General features: G+C 37.2%; 1 long non-coding RNA gene across 1 annotated transcript; it reads left to right on the forward strand.

The window, feature by feature from the left end:
• The first annotated feature begins 13,400 nt into the window (after positions 1–13,400).
• On the forward strand, positions 13,401–15,545 carry LOC117337933. The gene is made up of 2 exons (XR_004534920.1): positions 13,401–13,553; positions 15,349–15,545. It is a non-coding gene; the product is annotated as an uncharacterized LOC117337933 (long non-coding RNA).
• Positions 15,546–27,056: the final 11,511 nt, after the last annotated feature.

Here is a 27,056-nt window from a genome sequence, read left to right on the forward strand (position 1 = left end):
AATTGGATTATGATTTAACCTTATTTGACTGGAAGCACCTATAAGTGGTGGAGATTCAAAAAGCTACAAATGGTGGGTTTGAGGGGCAGTGCCAAATGGGAGTAATTTGGCTATATATAGATCTATGAATGACTTCTCTGGAGCTGAGCGACCCATATCACCAAGCATCCCTAGGTGGTGGGGATTCTAAAGCTACAAATGGTGGGGCTGAGGAGCAGGGGCATTTTGACTATAGTGCTATAAATAACTTTTCTGGAACGAAGCAATAGATATTGCTCATATTTTACTAGTCATATCCCTAGGTGGTGGGGATTCTAAAGCTACAAATGGCGGGGCTGAGGAGCAGGGGCATTTTGACTATATTGCTATAAATAACTTTTCTGGAACGAAGCGATAGATATTGCTCATATTTTACTGGTCACATCCCTAGGTGGTGGGGATTTAAACCTACAAATTATGGGGCTAACTCCCAGGGGGATGTGGGGCAGAGCCCAAAGGGACAATTTAGCTACGATTTGTTATAAACGACTTCTTGTATTTGTGAAACCATTGGAGAGTCCCACCCCTTAACCATATATATAGCATTGCTGGGCACCAAGAGATACACACAATCTTGGTGTAAAAATAGGCTTCGGGTCTTTCTTCACCCCTTTAGGACTTAGTTTCTTCGTTGTATTTTTGAAACTATTCAGATCCTCACTCAATAACTATAATTATAGCATTTCTTAAGACTTACCAGTAGTTTCTTGGTTTTATTTTTAAAGCCACTGAGATCCCCTCTCTATAGCCATATATACACAATCCTGATGTAAAAATAGGCCCATGCGTCTTTCCCCTTCCCAAGGGACTTAGTTTCTTTAAAACTGTAGAAGGGACTTAGTTTCTTTAAAACTGTAGAAGGGACTTAGTTTCTTTAAAACTATCATGTAAAAACGATCCCTAGGGAGTCTGGACTTCGTTTTTGGGTTCTGTCTTTAAAGCAGTTGAGATTCCCACCCCATAACCATCTATACCATTGTTTGACATCAACAAAGAAAACTAGATAACGAATTGAACATTAGCATTGTTTTGACGTGTGGTCAAATCCAATCAGGTGAGCCATACTGGGCCTCTTGTTCTAATTTTAAAGAAGATTGATTTTTATGTCATTTGACCCAAAGGGAATCATTGTTCTTCGTCCATTGTCATCCTCCGTGCGTACACACATTTCCAACTTCCTCTCATGTTTCTCCAGTGGGATTCAGCTATAACTTACAATTATCTGAGATTGTCCTGGCAGTGTTGCTATTTTTGGGATTGATCGGATATCCAAGATGGCTGCCATACCTGTCATCTTGAAAAACACATTTCAAACTTCTTTACCTGTTCCATTGGTATGATAGAGCTGAAAATTGGTAGGAATGTTAATGAAGGGAAGCCAACAAAGTTTTGCAATTTTTTGGCCCTGTAAAAACTTTGACATGGCAGCCACAGCGGCCATTTTGTAACATGATTGCACAAGCATAGTTTTCCTTAACAACACTTCAAACGTCTCAAGTTCCACCAGCGAGTGTGATGCAGCTCTTACTTACCTAAAATGATACCGAGATGATCCTGACCAAGTGTTATTCTTTGGTCGGTCCGAAATTAAAGATGGTCGACATACTTGCTACTGAGTATTTTTCTACGATAGTAAAATGGGCGTTAGAGTCATTTTTTTGTTTTGTTTTCTTAAGAGAATTAGTGATTTTGCAAAATTTCCAACACATCAATATTTACAGGTCAATGCTATAAGCTGTTGGTAACCCACGATAGTCCCGTTATGTGTACATCTCTTCACTAACCAAGATAAGAAACAGTACAAACCGGTTATGAGGAAGGAAAGACAAATTTATGACTCGTGCCCTGACCGGGTCTCGAACTCACGATCTATACGGCACCCAATCGCCTAGCCAGAAATACCACTGCGCCACATCGGCGTTCTTAAAAAGGAACGTTTCAATGGCGCAGTGATAGTCGGCCCGAATATTTCGACATGGTCGTTGTGGAAGTAGTCTATTAGATGATATGAATACCTGGATCGCAATGTATATTTACATAAAATGTACATGGATGCGAATTGTACACATACCATAAATATTCATCACTGTACAACTACGACAGGAAATTCAAATCTTTACCTTCGAATCACTAACACATATATATTGTGCTAATTATTGATATATACCACAGTAACACAACTGACGAAGATTTATAATGGGTTCTATAAAAGGCATTGAGACCCTTAAACACCGCTGACCAGTGTATAGATACTGAAGGGGGTTATGTTAAAAAATAATACAATATGTCCGGCAAGATTCAAATCCTTCAATAGGAGACTCGCAACTTATCAATCAACATATCGTCATGTAAACACATACAGAAATAGAGTATTTCCGAACGAGATGATCTACCTATCCGCATTTCTCCAAACCTTGTAAGTTTTCCGTAAACAGTCGGTATCTGTCACGGAAATCTTGATAACGGGAACAAGCTAGTTGATAGTCCGTCCTGTCGATGTGGACATAGTATATATAAAGGACGGAAAATAAGTTATATGTATAAATGTATAACGGATAGGACATTGATAAGTTACATGTATAATTGTTTGTTTGTTTGTTTATGTTTTACGGCCCATCGACAACTAGGGTCATTTAGGGCCAAACAATATATTATCGCATTTCTAAAGTTAAAATCAGATAAAATTTGTCCTTTTTAAAAGCATTCGTGTTGTATATTTACATCATTATGATAAAAAAGTTGGTTAAAAATGTTAAAGTATATATACAAAATGTATGTACAAATAAATTATGTAAACTTTGTGATATCAATGGAACGTCAAAGAGTAACGTAAAAGACATCAAAGTCCATATAATAGAATAGATCGATTTCTTTCAAGTAGCTAAATATTGTTTTCGAATCCACGGAACTGAAAGGGGTTTTCATATCCGGGACTCGAAAGTATTTATCACGAATGTGCTTGAAATCGGAACATTCTATTAAAAAATGCTCCACTGTGAATTGAGCATCACATGCATAGCACACCGGTGGATCCTCTCGTTTCAAAAGGAACGAATGAGTAGGATATGTGTGCCCGGTACGGAGCCGAGAGAGGACGATTTCCTCTCTACGATCCTCCGACTTGGTTTTGATGTTTTAAGTTTTGGTTGTACTTTAAAAAGTTTGTTGCTCGTCTCTAGAGACCAGCGTTGCTGCCATTTACTCTGGATGGCAGAACTAATTATAGGTTTGAAATCTGTATATGGTATTTTGATATTTGTTTGTTGCAGATTTAAAGCATGTTTTGCTTGGCAGTCAACAATTTCGTTGCCTTTAATTCCGACATGGCTCGGAATCCAAAGTATTTATTCAAAATACGAGATATTCGAAAGACAAGATTTTGTATGAGTATATTTTTAGGGTCTCGTAATTGTAAACTCTGAAGGAAAGACAGAGAGTCAGAACAAATAATTGCCTTTCTGATGCGTTGTTCATCGATATGGTCGAGGGCCAAATCGATGGCGCATGCTTCAGCAGAGAAAATGGAGGCGCCATCTGGTAAACGGATTGAAGAACAATGGTGATCGGTATAGCATGCTGCTGATACCTTCTCATCATCTTTTGAGCCATCAGTGTAGATCTGAACATGATCAAGAAAATCTGCAATGCACTCCCGAAAGGAAGATTTGTGCTTTTCGGGTAATACACTCGACTTTGCCCTCTCATGTAGAGTAAGGTTAATATCAGGTGTTTCGACAAGCCACGGTGGTACATCAGTTACGGTGTATTCGCCTATGTTGTCTAAACTGATGTTAAGTTCCGGAAGAAAGTTAGAAACTCTGCCAAACGTTGGTAATAGTTTTTGGTTTTGAATAAATATGTTTTGGTATTGCGGATTGACAACAAAGTCAAAAGTCGGATTTTTCGGGTTGGATTTCAATTGGGCGGCATATTGAAGAGAAAGTTTTTTCCTTCTGTCATTTAAGGATGGTTCATTTGCCTCTACATAAAGGTTTATATGTGTAACAAAGGAGAGTCTCGAATCAAAAATTAGTCCGAGGAATTTAGTCTGCTCGACAACTGGAATTTTGATGCCATTTAATGTTAGATCTGGATCATTATGTGGTTTTCGTTTTTGGCAGAAGTGCATGCAGACAGTTTTTGATCTGGAGAATTTAAAGCCGTTTTCATCTGCCCATGTTTGTAATTTGCCTAAACATTGTTGAAGTTGTCGTTCTATCGTGTGCATGTTCTTTGACCTATAGCAGATAAGAAGTCATCGACGAATAGAGACCCTTCAGTTGACCTACCGATACATTTAGTTATACTGTTGATTTTCAGACCGAAAAGTGTTACGGCAAGGATCCCACCTTGAGGGAGTCCCATTTCCTGTTTGGCTGTTTCAGAATAAGTTGAACCTACGCGAACTTTAAATGTCTGTCAGATATGTAATTTGAAATGAATTTTGGGAGATTCCCACGTACACCAATTTCATGCAGGTCTTTCATAATACCATATTGCCATGTAGTATCGTATGCCTTTTCCAGATAAAAAAAACCACAGCGACAAGATGCTCCTTCTTCGCGAAAGCTTCTTGAATGAAGGTTTCTAATCTGACCAGATGGTCTACCGTTCCTCTGCGGTTTCTGAATCCACTTTGGAGTGGACTCAAAATATAGTTAGATTCAAGGAACCAAACTAGTCTAGTGTTTATCATTTGTTCAAGTGTTTTGCATATGCAGCTCGTTAGAGAGATTGGACGATAATTATTTGGTTCAGTGGTGTCCTTACCAGGTTTTGGAATTGGAATAATTGTAGATTCCTTCCAAGAATTCCAGATTCGTAGACTTCATTAAAAGGATGATTCCGGTAGATGTTTCAGGAATTGGTACGGAATTTCATCTGGCCCAGCTGCGGAATCTTGTGATTTGTTTAAGGATTCAAGCAACTCTGGGAGATCGAATGGTTTATTGTAACTTTCTGTGTTGGAGGATTTAAAATTAAGGCGTTTCTTTTTTTTTCTCTTTTTTTAAATCTTTGAAATTTTTGCGAGTGGTTTTTGGCTGATGAGTTTTGGGCTATATTTTTGGCGAATACATTTGCAATTTCTGATTTAGAAGAGAAAAATTGTTTTTTATTGATAAGATGGGATGATGGTGCCATTTTTCTTTTTCCACTTATTTTTTGCAATTGATCCCATACCTTTTTAGATGATGTGTTTGAAGATATTTTAGAAACGTATTCCTTCCGGCTATTCTTTTTATCGGATTTGATAGATCGCCGAACCTTTGCCCTCTAAATTTTGAGATTATTATAATTTTCAACAGTTGGGGAAGTCAAAAATCGTCTTAGAGCTGCCTTTCGGCCGGATCTATTAATAAAAGATTCTTCAGATAAAAGAAACTTTGTAGGTTTTGGAACGGACTTTGGTATAGTTTTTTCGCTAATAGAAGTAAGCGTTTCGGGGAATGTTTTAATTGAATCATCGAGGTTTGTAAGTTTTTCTACAGTAAGCTCCTCGTTGCACATGTGTTGGAATTGGGCCCAATCCGCTTTGTGTATATTCCATCGAGAAAGCGGTTTATCAAGAGGAGTCCCAATATTATTTAGAAAAATAGGGAAGTGGTCACTCCCACATAAATCATTATTAACCTTCCAGTCATAATCGAGAAAAATGGAGGGATGGCATAGTGATAGGTCGATATGGGTACGAGAGCCTGTAGCAGGGTGTAAATATGTTGGTGTGTTATTGTTAAAAAGGCACAAGTTGTTTTTATCTATAAATTCCTCAATACGTCTTCCTCTCTCGTCTGTGTTCGGAGAGCCCCACAGGCTGTTATGCCCATTAAAATCTCCGAGAATTATGTATGGTGTTGGGAGTTGGGAGACGAGGTTATTCAGTTGCTCACTAGTGAAAGCAACACTTGGAGGAAGATAAATTAAATAGACAGTTACTTGTCTGTGTAAAGTTGCACATACAGTGACAGCCTGTTTTGTGTTTAACGTAATGATTCTGTGAGGAATATTCTTATTGACAGCCACAGCTGCGCCACCTGCTGCCCTGATTCCTATAGCTGTGGTGCTTTTACAAAGCCAGAAATTTCTAAGAGTTATTGGGGTTTTTTAACATGACCTCCTGTAGGCAAAATAAGGCAGGTCTAAACTCTTTCGATAAATTTTGAAACTCTTCTATATTTGCCCGTAGTCCGCGTATATTCCATTGTATGTTCTGGTTCATGCTGGTCGTTCTTTGGACTGACAAGGCTGCCCGGTGTAGGCTGTCTAGTAACAGCAACGTTGGTGATGTGCTGTTCACTGTCTTCCATAAGAACGCCATACCTGTTGTAGCCAAGGATAGAGTCATCTGAACCCTTGGCCGGTTTGTTGTTTAGGGAAAGATGCCTATTGATCCGTACCCTAGATTTTGGTGTTCTTTGGTCTTGAGGGGGTGTAGTGGCAGGTCGTTTGGTAATTCGGGAGGTGTCGACCGACGGCTGTGAAAGAGTTCGTCGTCTATGGTGTTCGGCACCTGCCTTAGATTTCCGTGCGTTTGTGGTGGTGTTTGTTTTCGATGGCGGTGGTTCGATTGGTGGTGGTGTGTGTTTTATGGGTTTTGAAGGCTCTGGAGGTTTCGGGGTGGCACTCCAGCGTGAGGCTCTCCCAATTAACTGTTTGTGTTTTGGCTGATTTGCCATCTCGGGGGCATCTGGACCCCAGGCAGACTGGTCCTCAAATGCTTGGATAGAGGCATCCTTTACCGAGATGGCACCTGCTGTCGACTTTATAACGATTGTGGCAAATGTGGGGCTTGTGCTGTCCTTGCTCTCCTGGCTTCAGGAAAGGAAATATTCTCGGTATATTTCACCCGGAGTACCTCCCTCTCCTTCTTCCAGGCAGGACAGTCTCGAGATGAGGCCGCATGGTCACCCTGGCAGTTTATGCAACGTTTAAATAAGTACCAGTTCTATTTGTCGTTAACAGTTTATTCCCCGTGAGACAATGACCACAGTCATCAGTAAATAAACAATGTTACAATCAATTACATAAGTTCAAACAATAGATGTGCACATCGTTAACACAAAGGAATGGGGAACATTAAACAGAATGAAACAGATCAACCTAATAACGTACCTATCAGTCCATACATCTAATCTGTGTATTACAGATCTAACACATGTCATATGTTTCAGTAGGGCGGATGTTATCTACATCCTCATAATAACCGAAACCGGCACGCTAGTGCGATCCGGAAAATAAGACAATACAGTCAAAGGGCGATAATCCTCTAACGTTTGCCAACAATGTTGCATTGGTCGTTGTCTGTGTGGCCTTCACGTCCACAGTGTTCGCAGACAGTGTTCCGTCCATATCTGTCCTCGTGATGTCCGTACTTTTGACAGTTACGGCACCGCAGAGGGGTTGGGATGTAGGCGGAGACACCGTACCTCTGGTAACCTATTGTTACCGTCTGAGGTAGCTGCGGCACTCCGAACGTGAGAATGAATGTGCTTGTGATGATGAATTTGCCATTTCGTCTGGAACGGATCCGCCTAACCTCTGAGACATGGATGTTCTCGACATGCTGGAAGTACTCCAGTATGTCGGCCTCGGAGTCGTTCTTCAATGCGGGGCACCTGATTACTCCCTTTGAAGAATTCAGGGAAGCGTGAGGCTTCACCTCGACATTGAGACTGGCAAAACTGGAAGTACCCATGAGGTTCACCGCCTGTTGACGGCGGTAAACCTCAATGAGGAGAACACCAGATCTCATTGGCTTGGCGGACTTCACCTCGCCCGCTATTCCCTGAATTCCCTTCCTCAACAGGATAGGTTTTCTTTCCCTTATCTCTGGAGGACATGGTGAGGAAATGAGGGAACAACGGAGAGGCTCCAGTTCCAGATGTAGTTTTACTTGCAGTTTGGATTTGATTTGGTATTGTTTTTGTTTGCTGTGTGTCTGTTGTGTTTGATGACTCGCCTTTGCGTTTTGTGTCATTTTTATCGTTTGTACCCATATGTATGTAGAAATTGTTCACTATTTTTGTCCCCACCCACCACGGAGCCCAACTTGGAGACACTTTTGTTGGCACGGGTTTCCAGTGTCGGAAGTGTCAGGGTTACATCAAATAGTATACTCGAAAGAGAAAGCAGCAGTTTGGTTCTCTCACGATTGCTCCTAAGCCACTGTCGTCTGGAGACGTGACCAGCCGATTGAAAATAAAGGGACCATATTGCCACCCGTCTAGCCCGAGTCTGAAGCCAAAGTCGTGTGTTACAGACTGGCATGATTCATAATCAACATCCAAACTACTCAATCACTTAGATTACTTTTGGTCTGGTTCCTCAACTTTGACCTCTCTGGCATGGTAGGACCTATCTAGAGCTTATGAAGCTCTGGCCAGCCAAGCCCAAAGTTTCATTGAAACACTCAAGCTTCCAGACCACGGCAAGGTAGTAATCCTCCCGGAAGTGTATAATTGTATTATGGAGAGGACATTGTTAGGTTGTGAAAACTTGCCCCCAATCCTTTTGTTTATTTGTTTGCAATAAATTTTATTTAAATTCAATTCAAATTACTTTTTACTAGGGTCTACTGCAAGGGTTTTCCATTAAATGCGTTTTGGTTGCTTAAATATACATGTTACCTCACTTCCGCCCCGTCCCCACCTCCACTCCGTCCCCACCTCCAACCCGTCCCCTCCCCGCCCCGTCCCCACCTCCACCCCGTCACCTTCGCCCCGTCCCCACCTAAACCTCGTCCCCACCACCACCCCGTCCCCACCTCCGCCCCGTCCCAACCTCCACCTCGTCCCCACCTACACCTCCACCCCGTCACCTTCGCCCCGTCCCCACCTCCACCCCGTCACCTTCGCCACGTCCCCACCTCCACCCCGTCCCCCCTCACCTCGTCCCGACCTCGAACCTGTCCCCACACCACCCCGTCCCCAGTCCCCACCCCGTCCCCACCTCCACCTCGTCCCCAGTCCCCACCTCCGCCCCGTCCCCACCTCCACCCCGTCCCCACCTTCGCCTAACTTTGTAAAAGACAGATGCGGGTTTATAATTCAGTAGCTAGGTACACATTTTTAATCATAATTGTGTTTTGACTATACATTCAAATATTGAGTTTTCTTCAAGAAATAACATATGCTACAGTTCTACGAAACGTTGCATGAATATGAATTAATTTCATAACAATGAGAGCTAAATAGCTCATATAAGGTAATAATGGGTCCCCTTGAGATTATTTAAATATCGTTAATTACTGCTCGAAAAATACAGCCAGATGGAAAGTACATTGCCTATTGATATTATTTTTTACTAGAAAATACTGAGAACTTGTATCAGACCACTCAGAAAGCCAACTTATTATTGACAAGTCATGCGACAGTATTTTTGCCTATCAGCCCCAATAACATCAGTCTTGACTTGTATGTATGATAGCTTGTAGACTTCCGTGTAGACTTGTGTATAGACTTGTATGTATGACAGCGTGTAGACTTCCGTGTAGACTTGTCTACTTGTTATGTGTAGACTAGGGTGTGTACAATTATGTATAGCCTTGTATGTATTGACCTGTGTTTAGATTTGCTTGTATAAAGCCTTGTGTGTAGACTCTTGTATAGACTTGTGTATTGATCTGTGTGTAGACTTGTGCATATACCTGTGTGTAAACTTGTGTATAGTCTTAAGACTTGCGTGTAGACCTGTGTATAGACCTGTGTGAAGACTTGTGTAAAGACTTGTGTGTATACTTGTGTATAGACTTGTGTGTAGACTTGTGTGTAGACTTGTGTATTGATCTGTGTGTAGACTTGTGTATTGATCTGTGTGTAGACTTGTGCATAGACCTGTGTGTAAACTTGTGTATAGTCTTAAGACTTGCGTGTAGACCTGTGTGTAAACTTGTGTATAGTCTTAAGACTTGCGTGAATACCTGTGTGTAAACTTGTTTATAGTCTTAAGACTTGTGTGTAAACTTGTGTAGACTTGTGTATAGACTTGTGTATTGATCTGTGTGTAGACTTGTGTGTAGACTTATGCGTAGACTTATGTATAGACCTGTGTGTAAACTTGTGTATAGACTTGTGTATAGACCTGTGTGTAAACTTGTGTATAGACTTGTGTATAGACCTGTGTGTAGACTTGTGTGTAGACTTGTATGTAGACTTGTGTATAGACTTGTGTATAGACCTGTGTGTAGACTTGTGTGTAGACTTGTGTATAGACTTGTGTATAGACCTGTGTATAGACTTGTGTGTAGACTTGTGTGTTTACTTGTGTATTGACCTGTGTGTAGACTAGTGTATTGACCTGGATGTGGACTGGTGTATAGACCTGTGCGTATACTTGTGTATAGACCTGTGCGTATACTTGTTTAGACCTGTATGTAGACTTGTGTGTAGACTTGTGTGTAGACTTGCGTGTAAAATTGTGTTTAGACGTGTGTAGACTTGTGTGTAGAATTGTGTGTATACTTGTATGTAGACTTGTATGTAGACTTGTGTGTAGACTTGTGAATTGACCTGTATGGAGCTATATATATATAGACTTGTGTGTAGATTTGTATGTATACCTGTTTGTAGACTTGTGTGTAGACTTGTGAATTGACCTGTATGTAGCTATATATATATATATACTTGTGTATAGACTTGTGTGTAGCTTTATATATAAAGACTTGTGTATAGATCTGTGTGAAGCTGTATATATATATATAGACTTGTGTATTGACTTGTGTGTAGACTTGTGTGTAGACTTGTCTATTGACCTTATTAATTTGTATTTGAACTTAAACACGACTGTGAATTTCCAATGTTTGGTGTTAGTGCTTGTCATAATATCCATTACCTATATCTTATATACAATGTATCTAGAAACTATATCTTATATCCATAAACTATACCTTATATCTAGAAACTATGTCTTATATCCATAAACTATACCTAATATCTATAAACTATACCTTATATCCATTACCTATATCTTATTCTATTAACTATATTTGAATGCTATTCAAAATGGTTCAATTTAGAATAAACCTCTTCATGTGTAATTTTCTGTTGTTATTCGAGTGATTCTTTTCTATAAACTTTTTATAGAGATTTGCGTCAAACTCACCAGTAAAACGTTTAATATCCATGGCGTTTAATAATATCTGTTGGGCGCATTAACTCCATGAACATTTTCTTTCACTTTCTCTCTCTTCTCCCTCTCATACAAATGTATCATTGGTTGTTGTATTTGGTTTATTTGTTTATAAGTTTAGAACTTCTTAATTATGGTACTTTGGATATCATTCTGCATGAATAATGATATCTAATTAATATGTTATTACTTTCCTTCAGTCTTTCTAAATAGTTCAATAATAGAAATAACTTTTTTTTTTATTCAATTAAATCATCTATTTACCATTAAAATACATCTAGAAATACAAACGACGTCATTTAATATACCGGTAATGCATTTTTCATGCTTTAACTTGATGTAATTTCATTAAAATACATCTACAGCCAAAACTGAGGGGTGCTGTAGTGTAGTCATTAATTAATCTATATCATTACATTATGTCACAGAGGTTAAATACGTCCATATGACCCAGAATGAAAAATCAACCGGAAGGCTTTCCCCTTAATCACTGACAACAATAAGACTTAGTGATCTAGGGGTCGGACCTTGGGGTTAATGTGATTTCCCTGATATGATTGGTAAGTTGTATTCTATCAAACACCTGCCATACAAAGCTCGGTTAACAACATCTCAAATGAGAGTTAGAGTGATGACAAAGTAGGAATATTAACAATAATCAAGCGTGTCCTACTTCAAATCGCATAAGGATGAAAAATAAAAATGACGTTATCGAGTATAGTGCATTGTTCATGATATAATTTTTTTTAACTTGATGTGATTCCAAGTTTGGTTGAATCAGCACATCTGCTTTTCGAAAAATGAACCTCAAATTGTAAATTGCAGTTTTCAAGCACCCTTACTTTCAAAGTATGATGTTCTGTAAAAGAGTGTTATGATGTCCACTTCGTGAACTGATTTTCTTTATAATTTGAGTAATAGATCTAAACGGAATGTTGACGACCACACCACCGGATACTCTATCCGCCGTGACTTGACATGAACCAGAAATATTACCATCTTTCTACTACGTGATATTAAATCAAATTGAAGTATTCAGACAGATGTTAATCTGATTTGACACGGGTATAATGATTTAAATTGAGTTGTCTGTGTTGAATAAATAATGCGAATTTGTCATAGATTTGAGAACATATGCTACATTAACTAAAATGTTGTTAGAATATCAATGTATGTACTATTGACACGAAAGCTGTATAAAAGACGTCTATGCCATAGCTACCGTATGTCTTTGTAGCAGCGACGACTCAAGGTAAGTTCATTTATTTGTTTCTTTTTCAAATTTGAAATACTCTTACTTTGATTTTAATAATGGACTGTAATTAAAATAAAAAGATTATTTTATAATTAATGTTATAAAAATGTAACGATATAACAAACAATACTGTAGTTACAATGTATATATGTAGCAGTAGGGAGGTGGTTAATGTATTATTTTCCTGTATAGTTTTTGTTTGCATGGACATAGTTTGCTGACTAAAACATTCCATTCCATACACTTCTAAACTGTCTTTAAAGTTCTAAAGTTCAGAAAAACCGTCTTTCATATTCATAGAAAGTAATTTTTCTTTTTGAGTTTGAATATAGATGGAATAGTTTTTGTCCTATTTACATAATTATAGTAAACGTAGTCTTTGTTGTGTTAAACTAAGGAAGTATTTTTCCTATTTGAAAATAAATGTAAAAATAACAAGATCTTGTTTAACTAAAGATGAAGTTTTTCCCTGGTTAATTGTAGATGAAGTTCTTTTTTCCTGGTTAATTGTAGATGGAGTTCTTTTGTCCGGGTTAATTGTAGATGAAGTTCTTTTGTCCTGATTAATTGTAGATGAAGTTCTTTTGTCCTGATTAATTGTAGATGAAGTTCTCTTGTCCTGATTAATTGTAGATGGAGTTCTTTTGTCCTGGTTAATTGTAGATGAAGTTCTTTCGTCCTGATTAATTGTAGATGAAGTTCTCTTGTCCTGATTAATTGTAGATGGAGTTCTTTTGTCCTGATTAATTGTAGATGAAGTTCTTTTGTCCTGGTTAATTGTAGATGGAGTTCTTTTGTCCGGGTTAATTGTAGATGAAGTTCTTTTGTCCTGATTAATTGTAGATGAAGTTCTTTTGTCCTGATTAATTGTAGATGAAGTTCTCTTGTCCTGATTAATTGTAGATGAAGTTCTTTTGTCCTGGTTAATTGTAGATGAAGTTCTTTTGTCCTGGTTAATTGTAGATGAAGTTCTTTTGTCCTGATTAATTGTAGATGAAGTTCTTTTGTCCTGGTTAATTGTATATTAATTTCTTTCGTCCTGGTTAATTGTAGATGAAGTACCTTTTCCATGTACTACTGATTTGCCTCCTCGTCTTAACGGTTCAAACCGCAGCTGCAAAGACGTGTGTGCGCAGTAAGTATTGTGATTTGTCATTCGACACTGACTTATCCTGACTCAGTTCATATGAAATTTAAAATCCTATATATCAGATACAATAAAGATATTTTGATTCCATCAATATTAATCTATCCCCGAGGAATGGTTTGTTTCTTCAAGACACAATTATTGAAATAACTTTTACTCTATGTCATTGAAGAGTGTGCTCAAAAGCAGAAAGAATATGTCGAGGCGAATAAAAAAAGAGAACAATGGCTGAGCCACCTCCAAGTGTATGCAGTATATGATGATATTAGGCTTTCATGCTTTGCGAGAGTTACAAAATCAGTTGTCAAATATTTGTACAATGATTTTACCAGTTACTTTAGCTATCGAAATTCTTCTTCAAATTTTCAAATAGATTAATTGATGAGGGTAATAATTTCCCCTGTTTTAAGATTCGTCAGGCTCATTTTGATTTCCATGGCTTACCGCATAGTTTTCCTCTCTTTAACTGTCTAGAAGGAGGCGCCAGCCGTATGGTAGTTTTATATTAGACACACGTTCAAGACATTAATATGAATTTCGTTTTGTAGAATTCAATTTTATCGTATGAATAAATGCTGCCATACAAGCTAATGGTAACAAGATAATGCTAACAATCAATACATAGATACGAATTGATTATGGATTATAACTACCAAACGTCCATATTTAACCGTTTCATTAAATCAATATGAACAATAAACATCTTATGATGTATCATCAAAATGACTTTTTTCCACCTGTATCTTCTTCATTGTAATCAGCAACAGAAAAGAATAATGACGGTCCTGTTATCTAACACCATAAGAAGAGTCAATACATGTTACAAGCTAGTCAAGAAACTACCACGTTTCTCATTTTGAGAACAAGACATTACACAGATTTAACGCACCGTAACATGGTTATTTCCAGTACATGATCAATGTATATCCTGTACAGTGGAATCAAATACAACAATAAATAGAGTTAGATAAATCAATTGTAACAACTGTTCTAGTTTCTACAGGATCGCTGATTTACGATTATATTGAGGTTTCAATCTAATTAAAATCAGACTTGTAATGTTCCACTCCTTTACGATACTCTACGATACAATTCAATACAAGAGGTATTGTTAAATCGTTTTTCTGTTCATCTTTCAATTTAACGTCCAGAGCATTAACAATATTTTATTACCGTGGCCCATAAACATAATGCAGTTATGTTTGTGAAACTTTGCGTACATGTATTTCAAATCGAGCGTTGAATCGAGTCATAAATACTTAGTAGACGCCACCGAAGGCTCATATAAGACTCTTTGTCATTGGTTGATTAATGACGTCATTGACCAGTTTTCATTGGCTTACATTTGAAGCCCAAAGGTCATGCATGACCTCCTACGGGGCATCGTTAGATCTCGTAGAGGAGTGGAAATTGCAAGCCTGATTTTAATAAGATTGATGAAGGTTCCTGATCTGACCAAAACATATCTAATCAATTCAATTAATTCAATGTTGGTGCATATATTACTTATTTGGACAGTTAATTACATATTTCTAACTACACACTAAGGAAAACAGTCCATTATTTTATCCAGGTTACTGTGTTAGTTTTTTGTGGAGTTTCCTCTTTTCCCTTGTTTTTGGACGATATCGCTCCACATTTGAAGAATATCTGCGGACGTACTGTCGCAGAAATTGTTCTTAAGATACGTCTACATACACTGTAGACTCTTGAAGTCATGTTTGTATGATTTTATCTGTGATGCCCTTGACTTTAACAGAATGTGTTTAATTTGTATTCTCAGAATGCAGGTCTGCATCTGGGAGGTGCGTCGCACAAGGGAAGATGGTTCAAATTAAATTTCGGAGCGGGATCCTCTACAGATGCAAATGCAAAATCAAGGGCAGGGAAACGCATTACGAAGAATGTGCCCGGTTGGATGTTTGTAAGAAGCCAGGCATACCGTGAGAGTAATAAAACTGAAGTGGTCATCCACTGAAATGGATTCGTTATTGTTGTTATTTATTTATATTGATGTCACCGGGGTGTGTAATGCAAATGTTTATCTCGTCTTTGTAGGTTTCAGGACCTGATTAAACATCAACTGAACAACCTCTTATGTTTCTCTGGTTTTACTCACAAAGTCTTCCAAATCGAACACACTCACCCAGTCTCGAACGCGAGTTCCACATACCATTCACCATCACTACTATGTTAACTTACCAGGTTTCTATGGCGACAAATGCAGCTCGGTAATCTCTCGATGACCGATATGGGTGCTTTGCGCTGCTGGACCGCTTGCGCCGACTTGGAATGCAATGATAGGGAGAGAGATAGAAAGCCAGAAGGGAAGTGACGTAAACAGGTGTGGGAACGCAACGAGTGTGCAAAGCAAGTGCAGGTGTTAATTGCTGAGTTGCGTTCATGCTGATGTCCATGTCACGTCGGACTGGTCCGGATACTTTGTACACATAGGTAATCTACCTTACATTCCACAGGACAGGTACACAGGGACTTGACGCACACATACACAGTGCATACTTATGTATACATGGACAGGTATACAACGTACAATACTACGTTATATATATATATATATATATATTTTTTTTTTTAAACAAAAAAACTTAACGTTCTCTTAGCGCTTTCTCTCCATCTTGGGAGTTCTTCAGAGAGGTTTGTTTATTTTTTGAACTAATTATGACGTCATATATTATGACGTTATTAACATAGCAACATAGCAACAAGCAACAATGACGGCACAAAACCCTGTTCCAGTCAGAAAACATATAATTTATAAAGATAACTATATTATTTAACGGAAAAAGTACTGTTTAAGCTAGGCTTTAGAAGTCTGATGAATTCAGATTATTTTGCCTCACGCTTGATAGGATCTGTATCATTTGATAAATAGGGGAAAATTTTAAACGCTCCATTAGAACATTTGTGAACATGTCTACTAACAGGTAAAAATCTCAAATGATCGGTCCGAATTTGTTGTCTATGTACCGTCATTCGTGTACGCAGTTCCGTACTAGTCCGACCAATATAAACATTAGAACATTTGCTACAAATTAAAACATAAATTACGTTGCTAGATCTACAATTCATATACCTTTTAACTTTAGAATTGAAACCGTTTTTTAATTTAATTTCACTTCTTTGTATGATATAGCTGTAAGTACCACAACGGGGTGTATTACATTTAGATACACATACATTAGATAAGTTCTGACTTCCGAATCTAGATCTAGTTAAGATTCGCTTAAGATTTTTAGGTTGTCTTTTACTATTGATAAGAACACACCTATCGAGAACATTTTTCATATGCTCACTTCCTCTTTTCATGTCCTCACATTTACTACGAATAACAGGAAATATGTTAAAATTATGAGGATTAAAAGTCGAAATGAAAGGAGTTATAAAGGTCTTTGTTTCTGCTTCACCAGTACGGGATGTAAAAGGTCCCTTTTCTATGGCCATCCGTATCCCATTCACGATTAATTGGTCTGGGTATCCTTGAGATTTCAAGCCAAGTTCTTCAAGCCTTTTCCTTACATTATCTGTATCGCTGACTATAGTGACGATACGGGATGCTAAATTAAAAGGAATATTTACCTTTATATGTTTTGAATGGCTAGACCAAAAATTTAGTAATTGTCAATTCATCCCATAGAAAAAGCAGAAGCACTTAATGACTATTTTACCTCAATAGCAACTTCATCAGACACTTTAGAAGATCTACCAAATATTCTTAATGCACCACCCTATCACCTGCATTCAATACACATAACTGAACAGGACATTGAAGACCAAATTAATCTCTTAAATGAAAATAAGCCATCAGGACCAGATGAAATACTCCCGAAAGTTATTAAAAGCCTTAAAAGTCTAGTAAAACCCCTTTATCTCCTCATAAATAAAACAGTTGAGACAGGCAGTATACCAAATAAATGGAAAATGGCTAATGTGAGTGCTATATATAAAGGATCTGGGAAACAAAATGACACATCTAATTATCGACCTATATCAGTAACGTCCTGTTTTAGCAAAATAATGGAAAAGGCTATCTTTAAATACCTTTATAATTATATTAAGGATCATAACATTATATCTAAACATCAATCTGGATTTATGCCTAGTGATTCGACTACTAATCAACTTTTATCTATCTATCATACAATAACTAGTAATTTGGATTCTAGAAAAGAAGTTAGATTCATATTCTGTGATATAAGCAAAGCTTTCGACCGTGTCTGGCATAAGGGGCTACTTCATAAATTAGAATGTTATGGCATAACTGGAAATCTTCTTAATTGGTTTAATAGCTATCTAACTAATAGAAAACAAAGAGTTATAACAGAAGGTCACTTTTCTTCATTCAAAAATGTTGATGCTGGGGTTCCCCAAGGATCTGTACTGGGGCCTTTTCTTTTTCTTCTATACATTAATGACCTACCAGATGCCTTAACAAATCAAGTAAAACTTTTCGCTGATGATACATCCCTATATGCTGTAATTGATGATAACCAAGCAGAGATAGCTGGTACCCTGAACACAGATCTAGAAAATATTAGTTTTTGGGCCAATAAATGGGATGTCAAATTCAACCCTAATAAAACAAAGTCTGTTCTTTTCTCCAGGAAAAAAACACAAATTATTCCCCAGTTATTTTTCCTGGACACACCAATAGATAACTCACATACTCATAAGCAATTAGGTCTAACATTTAATTCAGATGGTTCTTGGTCTGAGCATATACAAAATATCTTTGAAAAATCCTACAAACGATTGAACATTCTAAAAAGTTTAAAATACAAATTAAATAGAGAAACATTAATAACTATGTACGTAGCATTTATAAGACCAATACTAGAATATTCATCTGTAGTTTGGGATAATTGCAATAATACATGTAAACAATTGATAGAATCAATACAGTTAGAAGCTACACGTATTATCACTGGACTTAGGAAAGGAACTCCACATAATATATTATACAGAGAACTTGGACTGGAAACTCTAGAAAGTCGTCGAAAAAAACATAAACTTATACTAATGTACCATATCTTACATAATAATGCACCCCAATACCTAATTGATATAGTCACTCAATACTTAAATGACAATGAAGACACAGTACATCATCTCCGTAGGCAACGATTATTCAATCAGCCACTATGTAGATCAGAAAATTATTATAACAGCTTTTTCCCAACTATGCTACGTGAATTTAATTCCATTGACACTAAAATTCTAAATTCACCATCCCTAGGTGTTTTTAAGAAACTTATCACTCCCGTCAATTTAGACCAGGGTCTAATCTGTACAACGGACATTTTTAAAAATAAAGGTAATAGAAAAGAAAATATTATATTATGTCAACTTAGAAACAATGCAAGTAATTTAAATTTTGACCGTTTTAATGATCATCTCATAGATTCACCATTGTGCAGATGTAATCATGGAGATGAAACTTCATACCATTACTTTTTTGAATGCTGCTTATATGAACAGCAAAGGCAAGAGTTGAAACAAAATATCAATAACCAGCATCATCTAACCACTATAATATTAACACATGGAAATTACTTGTTGTCTGATGAAATTAATATCAACATTCTGAATGCCGTTCAAAAATACATTAAAGATAGTAAGAGATTTGATTAAACTCAAAATTAACCATACTTATTCAAATGTTATTTTCTAGACCCAGACTCGCTCAATTAGTTTTTGATTATTATTTTACCTGTATTTACATATATTCTATATTGTTCATATTCTTGATATAAGAATGTGGTGAACCTGCGACCTGCTTCAAAAGTCAGCTGATCCCTGAATATCTCTGATTGATTTACTTAATTCAAAACTAGTATATCCAACTAGAATCTTTTTACTCCAGAGTATAATTACAGTTTGTTATATCTAACATATGAAAGCTTTGCTTGGATGCAGGTGCACTCAGTCTGAATCTAGCACACTAAGATGGATGGCTACTGAAGGAGGAGTAAGACATTTTATGCCTGAACATCTATAGTGCTGCTGGATTTAAGGCTGGGTGCCAATCCTGTATCTAAGCAATAGCTATTAACTGAGAACAAAATCTTTTTATAACTCTGTAACATGATCATAATTTGACAAAGGATATACTAGAACCTTATTACCTCCCTTTTCCAAAGTAATTGTGCGAATCCGTAGGCTTAGCATACAGATCAGTAGAAATAGTATTATCTTTAAATATGACCAAAACATCCAGAAAAGGCAATGAAATTTCATAGTATAGCTAATAGAAGGATGCAAAGAATTTAGATCATTAAAAAAATCATGAACATTTAGCTCATCTGGCCATACGATGAAACAATCATCAAGAAAACGTCAAAATAGCTTTTCTATCAAATTACGGTAATCATTTCCATGTTTTCTCTCTATAGTATCATGAAGTGTCTCTTCCAGATACCCTAATACTAATGTCGAGTATGTAGGTGAGACTTTGGTTCCCACATCGGTACCTTTGGTCTGACGATAAAAAATGTCATTAAAGCAAAATATATTTCTTTTAAGAACAATTTCCACAGCATCAAGGAGTCAAAATCATCCTTAATGTAACTTTTAACTGAACTACATAGTGGCTTTAATACCTTATCCAAAAAATGACTAAGACGCTAAGTACTGCTATTAGGACCGCCAACGATAGGCCTGAATATCAAATCATCAGGATCTATTACCTCAACATACATGGAATTCTGCTCTCGTATAGCATTGTTAATAGTTTCACTCTTATGTATTTTATGTAAACCATAAAAAACTAGTGTTATGTGAAAATATAGTCAAATATTCCCGCTCTTCATCCAACAATACATTTTTGTTCTGTTTCTTAATTAAGTCATTTATTAACTTACGGGTAGAAGTGTCAGCATTGCTGTCACTAACTTCATAAAATTCGTCATCCAATAACATATTTGTAACATGCTTACAATAAAACTCAGTGTTCATAATTACTACCGCCCCACCTTTGTCTGCTTCCTTAATGACTATAGAATTATCGTTTTGTAAGTTTTTCATAGCTTGTGTTTGTTTAAAGGAAAGATTGCTTTTAACCCGCTTATTACCTCCTTGTTGAACATCAAGGGGAAATTTGTTTAAAGATTCAATAGTTTCTTCTAAGATCTTATTTTTACCTTTTTGTGGATTATAATTAGATTTATTTCTAACCAGCGGTATAGGTTCATTTTTGTCGCCTTCTTCACTGCCATCGCTACGAAAGAACTTAACATTTAAACGTAATCTTCTACAAAATTCCTGAATATCACATTTTAGTTCATTCTTATTTGATTTTGCAGGCGTAGGACAAAATTTTAAACCCTTACTTAATAACTCAATTTCATCTTCAGTAAAATTTCGGTTAGACAGATTAATTACCTTGGTATTATTCACTTTCGGTTCATTTCGTTTATATTGATTCTTAACTGTCTCCCTCCGCCTCCTTTGTTTTCTATTTTGACGTGTCCTAAAAACGATTTCTGCTCACTGCTTTTCCTATTAACGTTGTGTTTGTGGTAGGTTGTGTGTTCACTTTGTTTCCTTTTTAGACTTTCCGTGGTGGATTCACTCTTCTTTCTGACAGTGCGTAAGCCTTTTCGGATGTTATTCTTATTGTGCTTCCGGTATGCCTTGTCGGGGGTGTTGCAGTAATATTCCGAGGCGAGGGTGTTACAACAATTTTCCTTGGTGGGGCTGTAGTAGCATTCTTCATAGTCAATTGAGTTGCAGCCGCTTGAGCATATGTTTTCTGTGTGTTTTCTGGCGAGTAAATTACAGGATCTGAAGACACGGTAAAGACTTGCTTTGCCGTTGTGCATATATATTGTGTATATTTGGTAATAATAATAAAAAACACAAACCAGCAATTCACACTAGCGCTTTCACATTGCTTTGGAGCAAGCTCTTCAGGTGTGTATATATATATAACACCTAGGTTACATACTATTCACACCAAAATTTCATCTCTGGGTCCTTCCCTAGCGAGCTTCGACATAACCCAATCGCAATATCTGTCCGGGGGATTACGGGTTCTTTTTGGACGGACTGTCTGTTCAGGACTCTTGGGAGTTTCCGGGGCCACATGGAATGTGGATTCAGAACCGTGATCATCCCTTTGGGATACTGGAGACACAGTTGCAGGTGTATCAAACACTCTGGATACTGACCTTGAACTAACGTTTTCTTAGCTCCTGGACCCTTCTGAGGTGATTGGGAGGATACTGGATAGGGAAGACAACTCCTGCCTACGTCTCTGTGGAATAACATATCGCACACTACAACTAACCTGTGAACTGCTCGTATCTGTATCAGAATCGGTATCTCGACTGGATTGGCTTACCTTTCTAGACCGAGTTACTGGAGCTGTGGGGGCTTTGCGGCTCACCTGCTCCTTCAGTTCACCAGTAGATAGTGCAGTGTAGGGCAACAACATATTCCGGTGCAGTGTACGAAGGGGGCCAGTTCACTTCTCACCATGCACCTTATAGACTGGTATCTCATTGTCTGAGATACCCACCACCCGGTATGGATCATGCTCCCACCTGTCAGCTAGTTTGTGTTTCCCTTGGAAACCCACCTTTCTGACAAGTACCAAGTCACCCACTTCTATGGTACACTCTCTAAATCTCGTATCATACCTAGTCTTGTTTTTGTCAGCCTTCTTACCGGCTTCCCTGGCTGCGGCATGGAAAGAATATTCGAGTTTCTTTCCTAGTTTGTCAACATATGAGTCGTGGTTAGCCGCCCCGCCGCTGTAGCATGTCAAGAAGGGTCTGATTGAACCTTTCTGCAGAACCATTCCCCATCGGATGGTATGGGGTAGTTCTAGTTTTCTTGACCCCGACGAGCTTGCATAGTTCCTTTACCAACTTGCTCTCAAAGTTACGACACTGCTCGCTATGGAGCTTCTCCGGGAACCCGTAATGTACAATGAAGTTCTCGTATATGGCCTTGGCTGTGGTATGGGCAGTCTGATTACGACACGGTACCGCTTGAGCATATCGTGTGAAGTGATCTACCATAACCAGTATGTTTTCATATCCTCCTCTAGATCTCTCTAAGCCGAGGAAATCTACACACTAACTCCAATGGCCGGGTAGTAAGTATTGGAACTAAAACTACAGCTCGTTAAACAGGGGTCTTTCTCTTGACACACCACCCACATTGTTTAACCTTAGTAACCGCATCTTTCTCAAGACCGGGCCAGTAGAATCGCTGTCGAGCCAGCCAAAGGGTCCTGTCTTTACCTTGGTGACCCACATCATCGTGGACACCCTTCAAGACCTGGGCTCTGTAAGCTGTTAGTACTAACAGCTGCTTAACCAGAGTACTGTCTACCGTAGCTGTCCTATAAAGAACACCCTGGTCCAAAGAAATGCGCCGACGTTCCCTGGGAAAATGTCGCTACTAAACAAAGTGCTCAGTCTAGCAAGAGCAGGATCTTTCCTCTGCTCAAGCACCAAATCAACCCTACGAACCTCTGTGCCTGAACCTACAACCTCCCCGGCCGAAGGAGAGTCAGTTTCATCGGACACAGAGGCAATCAATGGCACAGAAACCATGGCTGACTGACAAATTGCCTTTACTGCGTCCGAGAATAACTGTGGTTGACAGGAAAGACTATCCGCATCAACATTCAGTTTCCCTGATCTATATGATATGGTGAAATCGTACGCTGCCAGTGCGGCTACCCAACGGTGACTCGTAGCATTCATCTTTGCCGTAGTGAGGACATAAGTCACAGGATTGATGTCGATGATCACCTCAAAGGACGCACCATAGAGGTAGTCATGAAACTTATCAGTGACCGCCCATTTGAGAGCCAAGAATTCCAGCTTGTGAGCAGGATAATTCTTTTCACTGGGTCAATACTGGGATACAATATTTATATTTTAATAGCCCTAATATTTATTTATGCCCGAGTGATAGTTTGTTTTGATATTTTAGTAGGAATCTACACATTTATTGAAATCACTTATCCATCTTCTGTCACCTATAATAGTTGAAACGTCGCTTACCAGTGTGCTTAAAAGCAGAAAGAATGTGTCGAGGCGAATAAAAAAGACAGAAATGACTTATATTCATTATTAAGTAAAAACTGTATCTAGATCTGATTTCGTATTTCGCACCGAAATACATGTTACCATATAAGCTATGATAATGCTAAAAATAAATACATTGATATGAAATGATTAAGGATTTAACTACAAAATGTCCATAATTAATCTTAAGAAATATATCATCAAACTTACTTTGTTACCGGTAACTTCTTAATTGTAATAAGCAACAGAAGAGAAAAAAACGTTATAAGTAAAATTTATCCTGTTATTTGACAACTGCAGAAAAAAGCCATAAGTAAAATTGGCGACTAGTCTTGTTATCTTACACCTGTGAGAAACGCTATAGGAAAACGATTGGGGATTAGTACTAATATCTTACACCTGTAGAGAAACGCTATAGGAAAACGATTGGGGATTAGTCCTAATATCTTACACCTGTAGGAAAAACCATAGGTAAAATATTTGCGACTAGTCCTGTTATCTAACAACGATAAAAAAGAGTTAAAACTACAAATTTTGGGGACTACGTTATAAGTAACATTTTCGGTAACTGGTCATGTTTTCTAGCACATGTAGAAAAGTCCTGTTATCCAACACACGAAGAAAAAAAAGAAGTGTCAATATATGTAACAATTTAGGCGATATTCAATATCTTACTGAAACTATTCTAATTGCCACGTTTCTCATTTTGAGAACAAGACAACTTATCGTAACATTGTTTGTTGGCGTAGCTAATGTACTAAAGTTTATTTCCAGTACAGGATCATTGTATGTCATGTACACTGGAATCAAATATACAATAATAAAAAGTTAGAGTTAGATAAATCCATTGTAACAACTGTTCCAATTTTCACATAATTGCTGACTTACGATTATATAAAAGTTCCTGATCTGCCAAAAACCCATCTAATCTATTCAAGAAGCGTTAGTGTCTATATTACTTATTTGGACAGTTTATTCCATATTTCTAACTACACGTTAAGGAAAAAAGTTCTTCATTTTATCCAGGTTGCTGTGTTGTTAAGTTTTTGTGGAGTAGCCTCTTGTCCCTTGTCTTTGGACCATATCACTCCACATTTGAAGAATACCTGCTGACGTACTATCGCAGAAATTGTTCATTATCTAAAATACATCTACATACACTGTAGGCTCTTGAAGTCATGTTTGTATGATTTTATACTGTGATGACCTTGATATCTAGAATGACGTCTCAATGCATCTTTAACAGAATGTGTTTAATTTTAGTTATCAGAATGCAAGTCCGTATCTGGGAGGTGCGTCAAAGATGGGAGGAAGTATTTAAGCAAACTTAGCGATGGGATCTACAGATGCAGATGCAAAATCAGGGGCATCAGAATGCAATACAAATCATGTAGAAAATAAGGAAATAAGGCTTTGCATGAGACTAAAATGTATGGGATATTTTGTAACTTGATATGTCACCACAAACACATCTTAATATTTTCCGAATCAATAATCCAACTAACGATAAAATGCTTTCTGAACAACAGATTTCAAAATGACAAATGACTATTTTTTACGTATGCTAATGTTCAGGTTGTAATAAGCGTATTTTTTATATTAAGGACTAGCTAAAAAGAGAGAGAAAATGCATGCATTTCACTTGAATGATGCACACCTTTATAGTATATTTATAATATACACAAAGACAATATACTGACATCTAATAATTATTTTTAAAGATATAAAGTAAACAGGAGGAAAATACAAAAAAATCATATTGTTTTATTCAATAAATATTCAACAATAATCTAACAACATTTTACACACCTTACTTCCAATATCTTCTATCCTCCCTTCTTTTCACATTTTCACATTACACTCCTTTCAAATGTTTCTTTCTAACACTTTAACCCACTCTTTTCTCCACTCTTATCTTTTCCCACTTCCTGTTTTCTTCCTTTTTCAACACATCATCCATAAATCCCCCTTGCAAATGTTCCTGTGGTTTTTAAACTATCTTGACTCATGACAGTAGCATCCACAATCACTGTTAACAAAATGCCAACAAGAACAAACGCCTGTGTTAAAGCAGTAGCGGGCACAACAGTAAGGTGATTTTGATGTGCTGATGGTTTTCTACATATTACAAAGTACTTATGGATGCGTGCGTTGAACTGATTCTCAGGAGAACAAAGAATATTAGCAACGCTGCCATTTAAAATACATCAGAATACTCTTATCAGATATACATTAATTATAATATTTTTAATGTAATCAGCAAAAAACCCATGATAGAATTCATATGAGTGTGTCAAATAAAGTTTGTCCTAATTTAGGGAAAAGGGTACCTACAAACTGAATCATTAAAATGCCTGAGACTTATCTTATTTGGGAAATGAAGATCCTTATCATTGTGTTATGTTTGATTAAAAATCCCTTCGTTGTTTAAACATATAGTCCCGAGTTTCCCGGGTAGGGGGCTAAAATGAATATTGAAAGTTATGCTTGACTTGGATATAAGCCATAAAAACTATCTTTGGTTGTTTCTCTTCTATATAAAGGGGAGGATATTCAATGATACAGTGGTAACCTTTACCTTGAGTAGAATACGAATATACTTTTCAACACCTATATGTAGGCAAGTTCACTGCAATAATCTTGTGATCTTCAATGTCTTCATCTCATGATGGCCAGGATTCGAATTTCTTCATTCCTTTAGAAGAAAACAACAACATTATAGTTCATTTTAATTATCTTTGATCAGCTCAGGGCTGATGAACAAAGATAATTAATTGACTGAGTCACCAGTATCTATATACATATAGTGTAAAGTATATGGAACATTCATGTGCTATAAAGATATCTGCAGTAAGCAAAGATAATACTATGATTTCCCATATTTATCTCATAATTTTTTTTCACCATATCTATCATATGTTTGCTCGACAGTGTAGGGAACAACCAACTAATTGAAAAAATATATTTTTGAAACAGCCCCTGTGTATAGAACGTTGAGCCAAGGATAAAATGTCTGGCAGCCACTGATTGGCCAGTATGTTATGAAGTGAGAAAATAGATATGTAGCCTGATAGGTAACTATCAATAAGAAATGTTGATATAAATTTCTTAAGTCCGATTGGTTTTTTTCCCAAAAGTTCACGTAATAATAGTAAACAGGTAAACATTTAAGATTTTTGAGAATTTTTACTGCGAAATTCACCTATTTTCAAAATGGCTACCCTGGAGAAAATTTGAGCTGAAGGACTTTTTTTTTATTAGGTGTTATATCAGACCCTAAACTTTTGTTATAAACCATAATCGTCATATTTAATTCAAGAATTTGAATGAAATAATCCAAAACGTTAACACTAAGATCTATGGGAAAACAATTGGTTGGTTGGCCTCTGTAGGACATTTATATGTATATATGTATACACACCACCCGACT

This window comes from Pecten maximus, chromosome 11 (assembly GCF_902652985.1).
Source record: "Pecten maximus chromosome 11, xPecMax1.1, whole genome shotgun sequence".
Classification (NCBI taxonomy): domain Eukaryota; kingdom Metazoa; phylum Mollusca; class Bivalvia; order Pectinida; family Pectinidae; genus Pecten; species Pecten maximus.